The sequence below is a fragment of the Panthera pardus genome, unplaced genomic scaffold (assembly GCF_024362965.1).
Source record: "Panthera pardus isolate Hobbes unplaced genomic scaffold, ASM2436296v1 HiC_scaffold_16, whole genome shotgun sequence".
Taxonomy (NCBI): Eukaryota; Metazoa; Chordata; class Mammalia; order Carnivora; family Felidae; genus Panthera; species Panthera pardus.
Window position 1 is genome coordinate 84,004,012 of NW_026526721.1, and position 18,050 is coordinate 84,022,061.

Sequence of the window (18,050 nt, forward strand, 5' to 3'; positions counted from 1 at the left end):
GACGCTTGACCTACTGAGCCATCCAGGAGCCCCTATGAGGGCAGGGATTTTATATGAAGCCCTTAGAATCACCACACCATTGTATTGTTAGCACCTAGTCTTTCAATAAGTATTTATTAATGTTAGAATGGATTAATATTTTGACATATTGGTTTGGCCTCTAGTCCTTTAAAATTTAATTAATGTGAGTTTATTCCTCAGAAATGGCTTCCTTTTTAGTGTGCTGGGAAAATCAGGTTTCTGACCTTATAAGGGAGATCAGACACAGTTGTAAATTTATGAAAGTAATGGATAGGGAGCTTCTCAGAATGCCACCTGATCTTGGCAACCTATATGTATTCATGCAAAACTTCATTAGTTGCTTTCTCATACAAAAGAGAGGGTGCTGGAAGGTATGAATGAGTTCATTAGGTCCCAGGCAGGATTCTATTGATAGTGTGGTGGTAGTGAAGATCAGAGCTCCAGAGTGAGACTAACAGGGTGAGTCCTCTACCATTCAGCAATCGTGAAATTTGGGGCAAAATATGTATCCTCTGTGCTTCTTGGTTTCCTCATCAGTAAAATAAAAGAAAGAACAGTATTTGCATCATAGGATTATGGTCAGTTCATACACAAAACTTAGAACAGTGTCTACAACATTGTAAGCACACAAGAAGTATGTGCAATAATTATTATTGTTTTCTCTCAGTTATTCTGTCAGTCTTTCAAAGATCAAATCAACTATTGCAGTTTCTATTACAGGGATGGATTCAAAAAAGAAAGTGAAAAACTGTTTTGAGTTCTGTTTTCATCATCGAGTGTGAGTTACTCCTTTAATTTTGGAGAAATGTTAAGTGGAAGGAAGGCTTGCCATCTGTCTAGGTCCCAGCAGGTGGGTGGAGGGTAACTAGGAGATTACAAAACACTCTGCAAATATCAAATGGCAGACACAATGCTAAAAGTAATTCCTTCTAATTTCACAACCGTACAGTGACCAATGGCTCCACCAAAACTCAGATGATGACTTAAGTCCTGAACCCTGGAGTTAATGAGACAATCACCAAGGCAGTGATCGTCTCCCAGCTATGCAGACTGGGTTCCATATTTATACCCAGACTAACACCAGGAAACAGGAGACAGCAGAGGGGCACTTAAAAAAAAAACCATTCAGTGCAAAATGTATGTTTTCCCTCTGTTCAAGTCCTGATCCATTATATTCTAGCTTTGTTGAAGAACTGTTTAAAACAAAATGAAACACAAAACCATTAAAATAACATTTGTTGCATACTTACCACATACCATGCACCATCCAAAGTGTTTTACATGTATTAATTCATTTAATCCTCACAATGCTCCATGGAATAGGTGTTTTTACTGTCCTAATTTTCCAGAAAAAAAAAAACAGAGACAGTCCCAAGAGGTTTGAGAATATACCCACAGGCACACAGTTGGAAGGAATGGAGCTGGAACTTCACCCTGGGCAATCCAGCTCCAGAGCCTAGAAACGTAAGCACGCCATTCCATTGTATTGTTTAGGAAACCTTTTTCAAATTAAAAAAAAAAAAAAAGTTTATTTATTTATTTTTGAGAGAGACAGAACACGAGCCAGGGAGGGGCAGAGAGAGTGAGGGAGAGACAGAATCTGAAGCAGGTTCCAGGCTCTGAGGCTGTCAGCATAGAGCCGACACAGGGCTCGTATTCACGGACTGCGAGATCATGACCTGAGCTGAAGTGGGACACTTAACCGGCTGAGCCACCTAGGCACCCCCTTTTTATAATTTTTAATATTTTTTTTTTTAGAGAGAGAAACCATGCATGTACGGGCGTGAGTGGGGAGGGGCAGAGGGGGGGGGAGAGAAAGAATCTTAAGCAGACTTCACACTCAGTGCAGAGTCTGACACTGGGCTCTATCTGGTGAACCCTAAGATCATGACCAGAGCCGAAATCAAGAATTGGCGGTTTAAATGACTGAGCCACCCAGGTGCCCCATGTAGGAAATCTTTTTTTTTTTTTTTAATTTTTTTTAATGTTTATTTATTTTTGACAGAGAGAGAGACAGAGCATGAGCAGGGGAGGGGCAGAGAGAGAGGGAGACACAGAATCGAAAGCAGGCTCCAGGCTCTGAGCTGCCAGCACAGAGCCCGATGCGGGGCTCGAACTCACAGACCGCGAGATCATGACCTGAGCTGAAGTCGGACGCTCAACCGACTGAGCCACCCAGGTGCCCCTGTAGGAAATCTTTTAAGCACGCAAATCTTATGCACATTTTGATTGTCACTACTATACTTACTATCAGAAATAAACCCCCATTTCTCCTTTACAAGTTTTTTTAGGGATAAGTGCAAGGTACCGGACTACATGGAGGAGATCCATAGAAGCCATATAAAACTTCCCACGCAACTGTGTAACTGGGACAAATTCACTCACATCGATTCTATTGGCTCGCTCTCTTGTCTGCCGCCCCGTTTTAGACAGTTACCTGACTTCTTGAACAATGCAGTGTGTTCTTTTGTTTTTGTAGCAGAGTTGTAGGAAGGCCCATTGTCTCTTTTCTTCAGCAGCAGGTGGAGCGCTAGAGGGACTAAAAATGGAACAGCCTATCCTCTCTGACTCTCTGCTGTGTGTGTGAATTTTAATAGGTTGTTTCTGAAGTTAGGCTCCAACTGTCAAGTAGAAACATAATAATAGCGGGCAAAAGATTATGACTAAAGGCAAATACTTGCCTGAGAGATCCCTCTACTCAATGCCTCATCCTTATTCCTTTAAGGCTAATCTGGAAGCGGGATGGGAGGGGTCACTGGTGTCTTTTGTCCTTCTTCAGGTGAAGAGGAACCTTTTATTGACTCAGTGACTGTGGTGAGACAGAGGGAACCAAGATCCAGGGTAGAGACATAATTGCCAATAGAGACATAAAGGATGTTTTGTCTAAATTTCCTCCCAACCTTAAATCCATAATACAAACATTTTATTGTGCTTTGAAAATGGAGTAAGGCTACTCTCTCCCTGCTCATTTTGGCACTTGCATTCATGTATGTGAGCAAGAGCTTGAGATTTAGAGGCAGATGGAACCCGATTTTACTTACAAGCTGTGGCTGTTGGCATATTTTTCTTATTTGTAAAATGGGATTTATAATACATTCTGGATTGTTGTGAAGACACTACATATACCACAGGACATACAAAATCACTCAGTGAATGGTACCTATTATTATTAACCATAATGTTCAAAAGGTCTTAGGAATGCTGCATTCTATTCAATCCATGCAGACATGTCTTAAATTGTCCATTCGTTTGGACCCATATTTTCAAAAAAGTTAATAGACTTCCTAGAAAATGGCTCTCCTTTTGATAGATGAGACTGTCATCAACTTTGCAGAGACATATAGCAAGTACCACAGCAGGAACAACCCTTCAAAAATAGGGCAAACTTCTTACGCCAGGTAGAACGTGTTTATATCCCATTACGCACCTGTATGCCGATGTGTCTTTGAAGTCACTTTTCTATGCAGGATTTTCTGCATCTGTAAAATGAGGGCGTTTGCTCATCTCCAAATTCCCTTCCAGCTCAAGCCTCCTATTAGTTTACTAATGAGGTGAGAGATGACATAATTTAGAGATGCTGGGTTTAGGAACTGTGGATTTTAATTATAAAATTGCTTGCTAAGATGCAAGTCATTTTCTATTATCTATTCTAAGTGGTAGGAAGGCTGTAAGTCTCCAGAACTGAATATTATTATCTTGACCACAATGCTTTGTTGTACAACAGAAGTACAAACTACCTACCAATTTGAGGAATTAATTGGACTGCAAGACACCTATAGACAAAAAAACGTCTCCTGAAGCTAGGAAAACAGGCTGGCTTCAGAAATATAGTATATGACCATTTTCCATGGCTCATTCATTTCTGTTTTAGGACACAACCACTTAACACATACATTTATTCGTCGGAAAATTTTTTTTCACAGTGTTTGAGCATAATCTGTATATCAAGTGGCAATAAACATCTTCCACCCACACGAGTTAAATAGTGTGACATCATTCATACTGTGACAAGCCTTGCATTTAGAAAGCCAGGGAAATATTAGTAATCTACTCTAAAAATTTGGAATATGCTACTTTATAAATATAACTTTTAACATTATATTAAGTAGGAAATAAGAGCAACAAAAATAATGCTCTCTTAGTTCTTTGAAGATGGGACTATCTTATTCATCTTCATTTTTCCAGCACTTGCACCGGCAAGAGGATATTTAAATTAAAAAGAATATTTAATATTTGTAGCAGGGATATTTGAATTGAATTTATTTCTTGAGTTAGTAGAGAACTTTATCAAACACCTTATGCTGTATGTTACCTCCTCATGTCTTATTTATTTTATAACTTATTTATTTTATAACTATTTTATACTTACTTATTTTATACCTATTTTATATTATACCTCTTAATTCACTTTACCTATTTTGTCTACCCCCTAAACTCCTCCCTTCTGGCAACCATCAGTTTGTTTCCTGCAGTTATGAGTCCATTTCTATTTTGTTTTGATTATTTGTTTATTTTGCTTTCTAGATTCCACATATAAATGAAATCATACAGTATTTGTCTTTCTTTGGCTGACCTATTTCACTTAGCATAATGCCCTCAAGATTCATCCATGTTGTCACAAATGACAATATTTCCTTCTTTTTTGTGGCTGAGTAATATTCCATTGTGTATGGGTACTACAACTTTTTTATCCTTCAACTATTAATGGCCACTTGGGTTGCTTCCAAATCTTGACTATTATTAGAAAACACTGTGATGAACATGGGAGTGCATCTGTCTTTTCGCATGAGTGTTTTCATTTTCTTTGGGTAAATATCAAGAAATGCAATTTCTGAATCATGTGACACTTCTCTTCTTAAAGGAATCTCCTCACTGTTTTCCATAGTGGCTGCACTAATTTACATACCCACCAACACTGCACATGAGTTCCCTTTTCTCCATATCCTCTCCAACATTTGTTCTTTCTTGCCTCATTTAATCTCAAAAAAAAAGAAAAAAAGAAAAAAAGAAAAGAAAATCCATGAGTTATTTTGAAAAATAGGAGTAATTCTGTACCTGGGATCTGAAAGTGAATTAAAAATACATCTAGGTTTTGACCCCAGTCATCTCTCTCCAGTTGCAACTATTAAATACTCCTAAAGAACATGTGCTTGGGGTGCCTACGTGTCCAACTTCAGCTCAGGTCATGATCGAGTGGTTTGTGAGTCTGAGCCCCCTGTCGGGCTCTGTGTTAACAGCTCAGAGTCTGGAGCCTGCTTCAGATTCTGTGTCTCCGTCTCTCTCTGCCCGCCCCCACCCTCCCTCTGTCTTTCTCTTTCTGTCTCTCAAAAATAAATAAACATTAAAAAATTAAAAAACAAAACAAAACATGTGCGTTGCACTGGGACCGCTGCTTCTTCACTGTTTGAATTGGAAACTTAACTCTTACTTAACCCCTCCAAGCCTCAGTTTCCCTGTCTGTCTTTGTTGTTGTTTGGTTTGGCTTAGTAAATATTAGACATAATGTTTGTATCTTGTAGCACAATACTTGGCACAGGGGAAAGCTATCATTATTGTCATTATTATGAAGCTACCTTCCTCACTGGTAAGATATGACATCATCTGCTGTAAAATCAAGAACTACTCCTTGTCATTTCATTAAATCTAGACAAGTTGCCATGTCCCTTTTTGGCATGATAAAATATGGGATTTCAGAATTGTCATGGGATGTTAAAAATATTAACTGCCCCTCCCACCAAGGGCAACCCTCCCCCCCTCCCCCCCCCCCCACCCCTTGTGTTCCTGATCATCCCCTCAGCCAGACCCACTGGGAGACATAAAAACCAGGACAAGGTCCCCATGCAGAGCTGAATGATTCATGTGCAAAAGCCCTCTCTGATTCATAACAAGGAAAGGACTCATCCTCTCATTCCCAGAAGCCTACGGAGCCAGCCTCATTTGGCAGGGACTGTGGGGGCTCCCAGCTTCCGGGCATGGAGTCTGGCTGCATTCTGAATGCTTGGTGATGACCAAATGGGTGAGGAATATAGCTGTGCAGCACAGCCGACGACTCATGGAGGTACTGTGGGTAATTAGAGATTCATTACAATCCCATAGTTTGTATCATGGCTCGGGGTCAACACAGGGTCACTGCACATGGCAAACTTAGGGAGCTGTGTCTGGAAGGATGACGCCAGCTAGGAGAGGCTGAGAGCTCAAAGCGGACAGGGATGCGGAGCCAGGGGGGCTGGGGTGCACATACACAGCCAGGGACTGGCGACAGCCCGGATGTGGGGCAGTGGGCCCCGCGGGCTCTGGGGAAGGGAGCAAAACACAGGCAGCTGAACTGGCTTCCCCACCGCCATCCCTGCCATCTCCAATTAACCTTCTAAGCCAAGGGTTCCCAGAGACTGGCATGTCAGGGGCCAGTCCAATTTCAAAAAATAATTGGGGCCTGACATAGGGTAGCCAACTTTTTATTTTGCAGAGTAAGGACATTGAAAACAAACAAAACAGTTGCCATCCGCTATCACCATCACTTCACGAGAGAAAGGGGATTTTTACACTAAATAATGTAGGAAGGACATAATCTCAGGATAAATGACAGTCACGTAAATTTAATTAATTTAGCTCACCAAGTTGTGGTTATTTTTCTCATTACCATGAAGACTTATGAAAACTTTCTTGCAGACTGGCTTTAGATTTTCCCTCTAGATTTTCCACAATGGCAAGACCCAGACAACAGTTTCGTAAATATTCATGAGGAGAAAAATAACACTACAGACTTTATGAACTTTTTATGAAGGAAAAGTTTATGAAGATTTCTTTATAAAAACTTTACATAGAAAAAATGGCTTCCATTCCTTCTCTATACATTCTTTTCCTACTCCAGCTAAAAACAAGGGGGGACAGAGAAGAAAAGAAAGGTAAAAGAAAGACAAACCTATCTATTAAACTGTTTCATTAGGATGGCCTTCCAAGTTCTGGTGTAAAAATGTTTTAATGGATTTAAAAGGGATTTTTGACCCTGTATTCATTCCTTTCAGGTGATATAGCAATGATAACGTATGCTTGCAGAGCATTTTCATTTGTAAAGGACTTTCACATTTATAGTCTCATTGGATTCTCCAAATTCTGTAGTTATTATTATTATATTACCCATTCTATGGATGAGCAAACTGAGGATAAAATTTCCCCAAGATAGCACATTTGGTAAACTGTGGAGGTAGGATTTAAACTGTTGCCCTCTGCCTTTTGGGATGAGCACTGGGTGTTGTGTGGAAACCAATGTGACAATAAATTTCATATTAAAAAAAAATTAAAATAAAAAATAAATAAATAAAAATAAACTGTTGCCCTCTGGTACCGAATTCTGTGCTTTCCCTACTCCATGCGAAAGAAGGTGATACCTTGACATTTTACCAGGCTCAGTCTATTTTATTCTCCACAAGATTATCACACTTTGGGAAAATTTGATAAAGAACCCAAAATTCAACCAGAGTACATCTAAAATGAAAAGCTATGTTCTCAGTCCCAAGACACTCTAATTACAAAGAGTGGGTCATCTCAAACCTGCTGTATTTGAAGCCATTTCATTATGTTGAGTGGACCACCTGCAGGATGGGAGCATACAAAAAGAGAGAAGAAGAAAGCGCGTAGTTAACAAAACAAACCCCGAAGGTGTCAGTGCCTCACTGTAGCTGGTTTTGTGTTTGTACCTTAGATTTTTTTCTTCCCTTTAAAGACATGCGTGTATCTCTTTCTGCCGCATCAGGATGACGAATTTCACATGATGCTAATTTGTTCACATTCAGAGCTGGAAGATGACTCCTTGCTGTATTGCATCCTTTCCAGAGGTGGTGGGTATAAGGCTGTGGGGTAAGGGGACTGCAGTTTGGGTGAGAGATGGTGGGATGTGTTCATTGTGTGTGGCCAACTGGCTGAGGTAGCATGAATAGTGTCACTCCCACAGGACACACAGGCTCTCCCTGGGCACGAGGGATGGCCTCCCTCCACCCAAGTTTGATTTTCCCAGACATCACTGCCCAAATACTCACCTAGCTGGGGTCGAAATGCTGCTTGCGTGCTGGGCCTGCCCTCAAGGTTCTTTTCCTTCCAACACCAATGCCCGGCAATATCCAGAACTGATAGAAAAAGGAGGAATTTGTGTTTTAGGGAAAGAAGGGCTTTGACCTTAGAGATTAAAATCGGGGAGTCTCCTGTCTATGTCCCTTTGAAACTGTGAAGGCCTTTGTGATTTGCCTCTACAGAATGGGTAGACCAGACTTCTACACAGGTTGTGATTAATAACTTTTGGAGTTTTAAAATTCTTTGAAAATGAGAGGAGTTGTGCGATTTACAGGTTTTATACCCCAACGTGTGTCTCATTTGCCTGATTAATGGGGCCAAAATATGATCCTAATTAGCTCCTAACCCAGAGATTAAACAACTCTTCATATAAATTCAAGTAAGGTCTATATCTGAGTTAGTGGAATTGCACCAATGATAATCCCTTGGTTTTGAGGCTGTACCATGGTTATGTATGATATAATCATTGATGGCCAGTTGGGTAAAGTGTATTATTTTTGCAACCTCTTCAGAGTCTTAAACTATTTTTAAATCAAAATTACTTTAAAAAAAAACCCTCAAACTCTACATAGCTCTCTCCTGGGAAGCTAAGAAATCTCCAAGAAGTAAATAACATTAGTGGAAAGGTGATATACCATGTATTCATATCATCAGAAAGCTGAGGGTTTTTTTTTTTTTTTTCATCTAGATAGTTCAAAATGATAATCTAAAAATTTCTTTGCTTGGTATTTCCATATGTGTCCTGCGTAGCTGGTTATCCTTCTCATGTAGTAGCAGACCAAAGGACCTCCAATTAGAATTAATAAAGGAATCTTTCTATTCAAGAAAATTGTATAAAAGAGATTTGGGGGAATTAATAACAGTCACCATCCATTGTGGAAGGCACTTGGCCTATGGGCCTTCATACCCATTATTCATTTAATCCTCATGCTCACACTGCAAGGTGGTTATTATTATTCACCTTCTACAGGTGAGAGACAGACACACAGAAGTTGAGGAACTTATGCAAGGCCATCGAGCTATAAGGGCCAGACCCTCCAGAACAAGTTCTTGAAATGCCTGTGCCACCAGCAATTAGTTACCTACTGGATTTTGATGAGAATGCTGTATATTTTCTAATAATTCAGCTGTTTTTTGACATATATTCCCTTTTGCTGTACATGTTTATTCTACTATAAATTTTATCTTTTAATCATTCATTGATTGACTCCTTCATTCAACAAACATTTTTGGAGTGCTTAAACTGTGCAGCAAAAACAGAAATGCAGAATAATGCCCCTCTCTTCACAGAGGCAGCCAAATAGGTATATAAATATTTAAAAATAGCTATAAGTCTATGGAAGAAACACGAGGGGTGATGGACTGGAGGGCGCAGTGGGGGTGGGGTGGGAGATGAGGCTGCTATTTCAGATGTGGGAAGGGAGGGATCTGGGAGAGGCCTCCCTGGGGGGATAGCAGATGACCAGAGACCTGATGCAGTGCGTGGCAATGCCATGGGCAAAAGAAATAGCAAGTACGCGGGCTGTGAGGAGGGAGGGGCATGGAGAGGCCCAGCGGGGCTGGAATTCAGCTTGCTGGGAGGGTGGTAGCCAGCGTGGGGGAGAGGTAGCCTGGTTCATCACTACAGGGTTTTGTAGCCTGTGGTAAAGAATTTGGGTTTTATTCTAAGTGTGATAGGAAGCCACTGGAAAAAGACCTGGTCAAATTTACATTTGAAAAGAATCATTCGGGCTGCTGTCTGGGGAACTGTGTGTTAGGGAGCTGGGCTAGAAGCAAGGGGACCATTGGGGGCCAGTCAAGGGAGCCTGGTAGCTTAGATGAAGGTAAGAGTTTCTTTCCATCCTGGCTCTATGATCTGTGGCTTTCTGACAATAAACTCTAATACTGAATGTCTTTTGGCTTAACAATGCAGGGATCCCAACCTGCCAAAGCTGTGGGCACAGAACAAATAACACATTTTGTATTCTGAGTGTCTCTGGGAAAGGAAGAAAAACATGACAGGCGAAAGGGAACAAAGGGTGTGTGTGTTTTGCCATTGTCTCGAAAAGTAGATAATGTGCATTTAGTGCCCTCCCCCTTTCAACTCCCTTAGTGCTTATTTCTGCCCCACTAATTTTTACATAATCACATGTGGCCTTTCTGTGCAGCTTCCTTTAAGGAGATAGATCACTTCTTTCCAAGAATACTAGAAGCTCCTAAGGGCAGTTACTGTGTAGATATTAACTCTTCTATTCAATGCTAGAACTGTAGTGTTAAGAATATATACTTTTAGAATGAATTCATATTTAGGTGACTGAATGCATGCAATTGAAATGTGACATTTATTTATTAAAGTTGAAGGTTAGAAAATGACTTAGGTAGGGGTGCCTGGGTGGCTCAGTCAGTTGAGCGTCTGACTTCAGCTCAGGTCACGATCTTGCGGTTGGTGAGTTCGAGCCCCACATCAGGCGGTGTGCTGACAGCTCAGAGCCTGGAGCCTGCTTCAGATTCTGTCTCCCTCTCTCTCTGCAACCCCCACTCAGTCTCTCTCTGTCTCAAAAATAAAAAAAATTTAAAAATTAAAAAAGAAAAAAAGAAAATACCATAGGTATTTGAGCACCTGGGTGGTTTAGTAGGTTAAGCGTCCAACTTCAGCTCAGGTCACCATCTCATGGTTGGTGAGTTTGAGCCCTGTGTCGGGCTCTGTGCTGATAGCTCAGAGCCTGGAGCTTGCTTTAGATTCTGTATCTCCCTTTCTCTCTGCCCTTCCCCACCCCCTCTCTCTTTCTCTCTCTAAAATAAATAAACATTAAAAAAAAAAAAAAAAAGAAAATACCTTAGCTTTATTAGATGTCTCTTACCTCTCCTACATCCTTTCCAAAGGACATTCTGTGGACCACTGTCCCACAGGATGTTAAGAGGTGGTCATTGATGCTAAGAGGTGGTCAGTTTTTGTGGTCAGCTAGTTTGGAATGTCTATGAGAGAATGGAAATTATATGTTTCTTCACTGTAGGACTCCACAGTGGTTTTACTATGTTAATGTCTACTGTGAATATCCAAGGAGTGACATCATTTGTAGTCTTTCCCTAACTTATTTACCCATGGAACTCTTTTCACGGGAATTGTTTTACAGAGAGCATCTTCTGAGACTAGAGTTATGAAAACATATACTTTGCAAAAGATTTCAGTGGAAATAGACAATACAGTGAGTAGGTTTTTCTTCTCACTGTTATAAAGACCAAAGCCTGTAGCAAAGAAGAACAATTAGCAAAGGCTGGAATTGTCTTTTTCAAACTGACCATCAGAAAGATAGTATTTAAACATACTTTCTACCCTAATCTTACCAAAATATTGACGGGGTTTATCATTCTGGTGTAAAATACAGAATTCACTCAATTCACTGTGGTATATCAGAATCTACTGTTAAATAGTTGATTAATTTCTTTGAGCCTAAAACAATAATTCATTTACCAGTCTTTTTTTTTTTTTTTTTCAATTATAAAACTTAGCCAAAACCAGGACCACAATTTGTTGCTGGATGTGATTTCTGTAGACCCACAGTTGTGGTCTATAGTACTTTATTTTCACTATCTTACCTGACCTGGAAATACTGAATCTGACCCAGTTCTGCTTGCCTTCCATAATTATGAAACCAAAAAGCAGCCATGAGCAGACCCCACCATCAAGAAATGGCTGCAGTGGTCTGGGCGAGGCTCTCTTGAAATGAATCCATGAGTATCATTCTGGACATAGGCAGGCGCCAAGGCCTACAACAGTTATGAGAATGATCTGGTTAAGGAGTCAAAAGCAACGCAAGCAGAGCATGGTAAGATGATAAGCAGAGTGGTACTGACCACATATTATAACGGAAAGATCCTATTGCATTAAATGAGAGAGACAGTGCCCACCTTTCTTCCGTTAGCATCTGTCAAAACCTGATGGAGGGTGACAACTGAAAACATTACATGCTGAAAGACTCGAGAAACCCAATGAAAGCTGGCATTGCCTCCAGAGAACCAAGAGGCAGACGTTTTCCATCACAGGGCATTTTCTATGACAGATACCAGATCCAACTCCCGAAGCAGACCTTCTACTCAAAGATGAGATCTTAAGAATTGTGCCTCATTGTTTACTCAGTTCATTTTCGTGTGCATTATCTGAGAGGATATTAACTGAGTTAATTGCTGTTTAACTTGACATCAGTAGCTTATAACTCATTATCTATGAATAATGTATTTTAATTAAGTTTTTTTCTTTCAGTTTCATTACTTTTATACCTCTCAGGCAATGGAATTGATGTGTGCCACAATTCTCAGTGTGGCTTATAAGGCCTCTCCCTACCACGGCTCCCATGCCCTGTCACCCTGACCTGGAAAAATTGCCAGCTCCTCATTCCCTTCTCTCTCCATGTGACTCCTTCCCTGTCCTCTAGGCCTTCCCTGGGGATCTTCCCTGACATCACTAGCAGTCCTTAATTCTACCTCCCATCCCTCACCTACCCCAATTGTGTGTTCGCACACACATGGAGAAGTATTTAGCAATAAGTACTTCTTAGCAATACATTTTTTAGCCTGTATCTTCCCATCAGTCCCTAAGCTTCTTAAAGCAGACTTAAAGCTACAACCCCCATACTCATTGTTGCAATCCTGTAACCTATCACGTGCCTAGAAAATATTTGCTCAATTAAGGAATAAATTAATGAATAAAGGATATCTCTGATATTGACAGTATTCATAACTTGTGACTTTCCTGATAGTTCTACTATAGGATTTTTCTCTACCGAAGTTAAAAGTTAATAGTACTCAAATTAAAAAAAAATAAACAAAGTTTACAAGTGTCAATTAAGCTTCCCACATGTAGTCTCCAGGGGAATTCTTATAAAAGCCTGAGGTCCTCCTATCAGTAGCAAACGTTCTCTGCAAGCTCTTTGAGAAGAGTTTTGCACATTCTAGGTCTTATGGACATAGAAATATAAATCACATGTCCTGAGCATCTTAAGATTTAACGTTTACCATTTCAGTTTGTCAGCCTAGGGTATGTAGTATTTTGCAATTTTTCTGAGGCACAAAATTTAATCAAGTGATCTATGCATCTGGTTGTGAAAGTGAGTCATTTTGTGTTTTTCAGCTCATTATTTAATATAGTAACTCTTAGGAATTAAAAATAAACTTTGCTTATTTGTGTAACAACACCCAGTGAATGAGGAATAAACTTAGTGACAATTAAGGGATTAAATTTTTGGTGTGAAGATGTGAACAGAAAATAATTCGTGAGACCTCCAGGATCATGTAAAAACATTTCCATTTTCTCTAGTTTGGGATTATTAGGGACTTGGGGGGTATCCCTCATAAATGTCAAAGGTCTCACATACACAGTTGGTATTTCAGCACAGTGTAACTGTCATTCCAAGACAGAACAGGATTGTTGCCACCGATTATAATACATCAGAGAATTTTCCTGTGTTTGAAAAATATACTTAGATATATATATAAAATATACTTGAAAACACACAGACAGCAAACTATTATTTTGTGAAAGACCAGAAAACATTTCGAGGGCTCTGGTAAAATGTTGGCCACCTTGACCATCATAATATTATCCCACCCGGGAGTGGACTAGAATGATTGAGAGGTGAATCATTCCCCAGTTCTTCTTGGATGCTTTTTCCCCCTTCTCTAGTTCTGCCCTCCACTCCTCAGCTTGCAGAGCTGGCACCCCTGGATGTTGCTCTGTCATGGGAAAGGACATAGTCTTGCTTTTGGTGATTTAAATGCAGGGCCAGGTTCATCAACATGTCATACAGAACCTGCCACTCCAAAGGCTAATACTTAGTTTAATGCTTTCCTGTTGCTGTCTTTAAATTCTTAGTAACTTTATCTTTGAACTTGTGTTTTCTAAGTTGAGTCCAACTGGGGCAATGGGGAAACGGAGCATGAGCTTGAGCAAAGGAAATAAATACAACGCGTGTGCCGCCGTTTCTCGCCTCCTCTTTCGTGTGTAGTACTCGTGAGAGACCAAGAGCACAGGGTTACGGTGCACCTGTTATGTGAGACTTCAGAGAGACTCGAATTGAATACAGAACTTGTTTCTAGTGCAGAAACAAAGCAATGGCATTCTAAGAACCATGGAAAACCAAGAAATCCATCAAATCCTTTCTTGCTTGTGTTACTTCCTTGTGTCAGTCATCCACATATGCTGAAAATGATGACATGGAAGGAGAGGGAAAGACAGGACAGCCCATGGTTCAGAATTTCTTTATTCAACAGTAAACCAAAGGTGGAAAGTATTGGTAGAATATGAACGTAAAAGAAATAAAATAAAAACCATCGAGTTTATTTGGTGCAATGCTTCCACTGTCCGGTAAGAACAAAAGGCATAGGCATGTATGAGCTATGAAAAATGAATTGTGTAATTTCTATGATTCTGCATTTGAGTTAAAAGGTCTTTTATAAAACTGGCATTGCACGATATAAAAATGAATGGAAAATTCCTGCTAATAATTTAACTTTTTAATTTTGTTCTTTACTTAGAAAGATGTTAAACAACAGGTTAAAAACACCAAGACTAGTGGGGGAGACCACAGAAAAAAATGAAAAAAAAATTGTTTTAGTGCCTTTAACAGCACATTTTTCTTGCTTTTTACATTTTCATTCTGCACTGGGTCCTGCGAATGTGCAGCCAGCTCTGGTGACTGGATGTCTGCTGACAGGCACTAGGACCCCTGGAGTCTCTGCCCCCCCAACCCTCCGCCCCGACACATACTGCCTTGCCCAGGTTCTCTTCCCTAGATAGACACCATTGTGAAGGGGCTTGGAGTTGCCCAGATTTACCCAACCCATGTGGGTGGGGGAGGGAGAGTTTAGTTCAATCAGGGAGTCTAGGTGTATCCAGGGCAGTACTTTAAAAATTTCCAAACACTGTGCTATTTAGCAAGTCGTGCTACTAGTCATTACACTGATTCTTTGCATGAAATTGCTGGCACCTTGGAAACTGCTTAATGATACAGAAAATTCTATTTTTTCTGTGTGGAATGCCACTGGGCAAGTGGGTATTACTTATAGATGTATAAATATTGTGCATATTAGCATGAAGAGTCACTTACAAGTCAATAAGCTTTCTGAACTGTGGAAGAACAAAAGAGAAAAAAATCACAGGGAAACGAATAATTTCATAGGATTTTGTTTGATTATTTCTTAACCTTGGAAAGGTGAACCATTTCTATAAGAGGGTGACTTTAATTTTATTTTGAAGGTAATACAAAGGCAACATTAAATTAGTTTTCCACTTTACTATTTAGCCTTGAAAGAAAAAATATATATTTGCTTTCATTTTAGAATCCTGAGTAGAACAACAGAAGATTTTGAAACATGGCAAAGCTTGTGTTCATTGTTGCCTCTTTAATCCTTCTTTCCCACTTTGTTCTTTGGATCTGCTCCATTCTGATTTGCCTTTAAATTTTTCTTTTTCATACAACCCCCCTAGGAGCATATTTGCAAAGCCATTAATAAGGAGAAGTGTACCACCCACAATTATTACTTTTTAACATCAGAGGTCAAGGCGCGGCCTTCCACAGCTATGGACCAACCTTATGGGGGTTTCAGATTCCAATACCAGAAGTTAGAAGATTTTTGCTCTTGCTTGGTTGTTATTCTCATTACCTGTATACACTACCACATCAGTGCAGCCTATGGAAATGCATACATGGGGACTTTGTGGTCCCAGAAAACTGGATTGAATCTATTCCTGTAGCTTGTGAGAGTAAAGAATCAACCTCTTGGGGCCTCTGCTTCTCGCTCACGAAATGAGGGGAAGTCTTAGCTTATGAAGTTGTCATAAAGATTAAATGAGATAACATACGCAGAGTTGGCTATCTGGCACATGTGAGTGCTCCATGACTATTTTTTCTTCTCTTTTTGCCTTCCATATAAAACTTTACACACACTTAAAAGTCAGCTGCCTTTGTGATATTTTCAAAAAAGAGTAAAGTTTTTGCTGCAGGTAAAAATTTCAAAAATGTGTACAGGTATGTCACTAGGAAAAGTATAACTCCTCCTCCCCACTCTGCTTCCAAAACCCTAGGCCTATTGTCTAAGTAACCACAGAGTATCTTTACTCACATTTTCTTGTGAAAGACCTATGTGAGGATCTTTGTAGCGAGGTAGCTCCCCATTTTCTATAATCACAGATAGGTCATGCTGTACATTCTGATATATAATTCATACTTAGTCTCTTTTCACAGTTGCCTACAATTCATGGTCCCTATTATTTTTAACTGGAATACCACCTTGTTGCTGCCCCACAATTTATTTTTAATTGACTTTTGGTTTGTTTCCAGTTTTTTGCTATCCCAAACACTGCAGCAGTGAGCATACTTATGTGCATATCCTTATCTATCTGAGTAAGTACTCATGTAGGGTACATTCCCAGATGTATAGTTGCTGAGTTGCAGGACATATTTATTTTTACTTTGAATCTTTCCTACGTGTCCCTCTCCACCCCCAGCTCCATCATTGATCTCCTTCTCCCCTCTGCCAAAAAAAAATCTAAATTATTTACAATAATAATCTGATATAATAATAATGTCAGTAATAATATCTTTCTATCTATCCCTTGTTAGGGTTGTAGTGAAGAATAAATGCTTAGGTGAAAAGCTTAAGTTAACGCTAAACTACTTGTATAGGACTTGGCATAATTTAAATTGTAAAAAGTCAAGATATGTGCTAATCAATTTTGCCACTTATAATCCAATGAATGACCTTGACCCTCTTAGGAGTTTGGAAAGACTAAACCATCAGGGGAGGTTTTTTTGGGAAAACTCAGGAGTTGCCCTGAAAACATTCCATATCTATAGACATCTACTCTGCGAGTGTTAATCCTCAACTACAAACTCTCTCTAGGGTCCTTTTCATTGAAACCATGCTGGATCTCAAATATAAGGACCAAATACAAAATAACACGATGAAGTGCTCCCACAGTGAGGCCTTCTACAGCATTACGCAACTGGTTACAAAGGGACACACTCATGCTTTTCTCAAACTTGGTGAACTTCCCTAAGTGGTTTTAGAAGCTCAAATTACAAACAGCTTCCTAATTGTCTTTGAAAACCACCCATCCTATGAGTGTTGAGTTATTGCTGATTGAGTCTTATCCTTGGGTTTTACTGTGTCCTTGCTGACAAGTCCTGGATCCAAGGAAAATACAGAGAAACGCTCTGAAAGCAAACCTGTTCCTATCCATTAGAAAACGCCATTATTCAGTGGCTGCCATAGACTCAGGGAAACAATGTGACCCTTTCATCCCTGTATTTCTCTAACAGTCCTCATTGTATCTGCCTTGTCTGTGAATGGGTCCCACCATGCAGGAAGTGACATGGCACAGTGAACTTAAGAATATTCCTTATTTTTGCTCAGTTGGGTAATACCATGCATCTTACTCCATCCATAACGAGTGGAAAATAATGGTAATTCACATCATAGTGAAGATGTTCACTAATCTGATTAGCTCATCTGAACAAACTTCTACAATTGAAACAATGTCATAAATTTATATTGTGTGTCTTCAAGTCAAATTTTTCTATAAGGACCTTTTTTAGGGTAATTATAAAATAAATAAGTGGAGAGTGTCATCCCTCTTTCCCCAGAATATTTTGGTCTCCCACATAAGTAAAAATATTTCCAAGGTCACATAGTTAGGTCAAACTCAAATTTGTCAGACTCCCAAATTTAAGTTTTTTATCACACTAAGTCATCTGTCAGAGAAAAAAAGGGTGCCTACCTTCTGTGTAAAGATCTAATTTTTTTAATACTTAAATACTACCTCCAATGCAAACATTTTCTTCATAAATTGGCCATCTCAAGGAAAGAGTCTTTTTTTTTTACTTCTCAATAATCTCCATAAATTATATTAAATCACAGTCTATTTATTAATTTTCATATCTGATAGAAATAGCTAGGAAGATTTTTACCAAACTTGAAGAATGTAT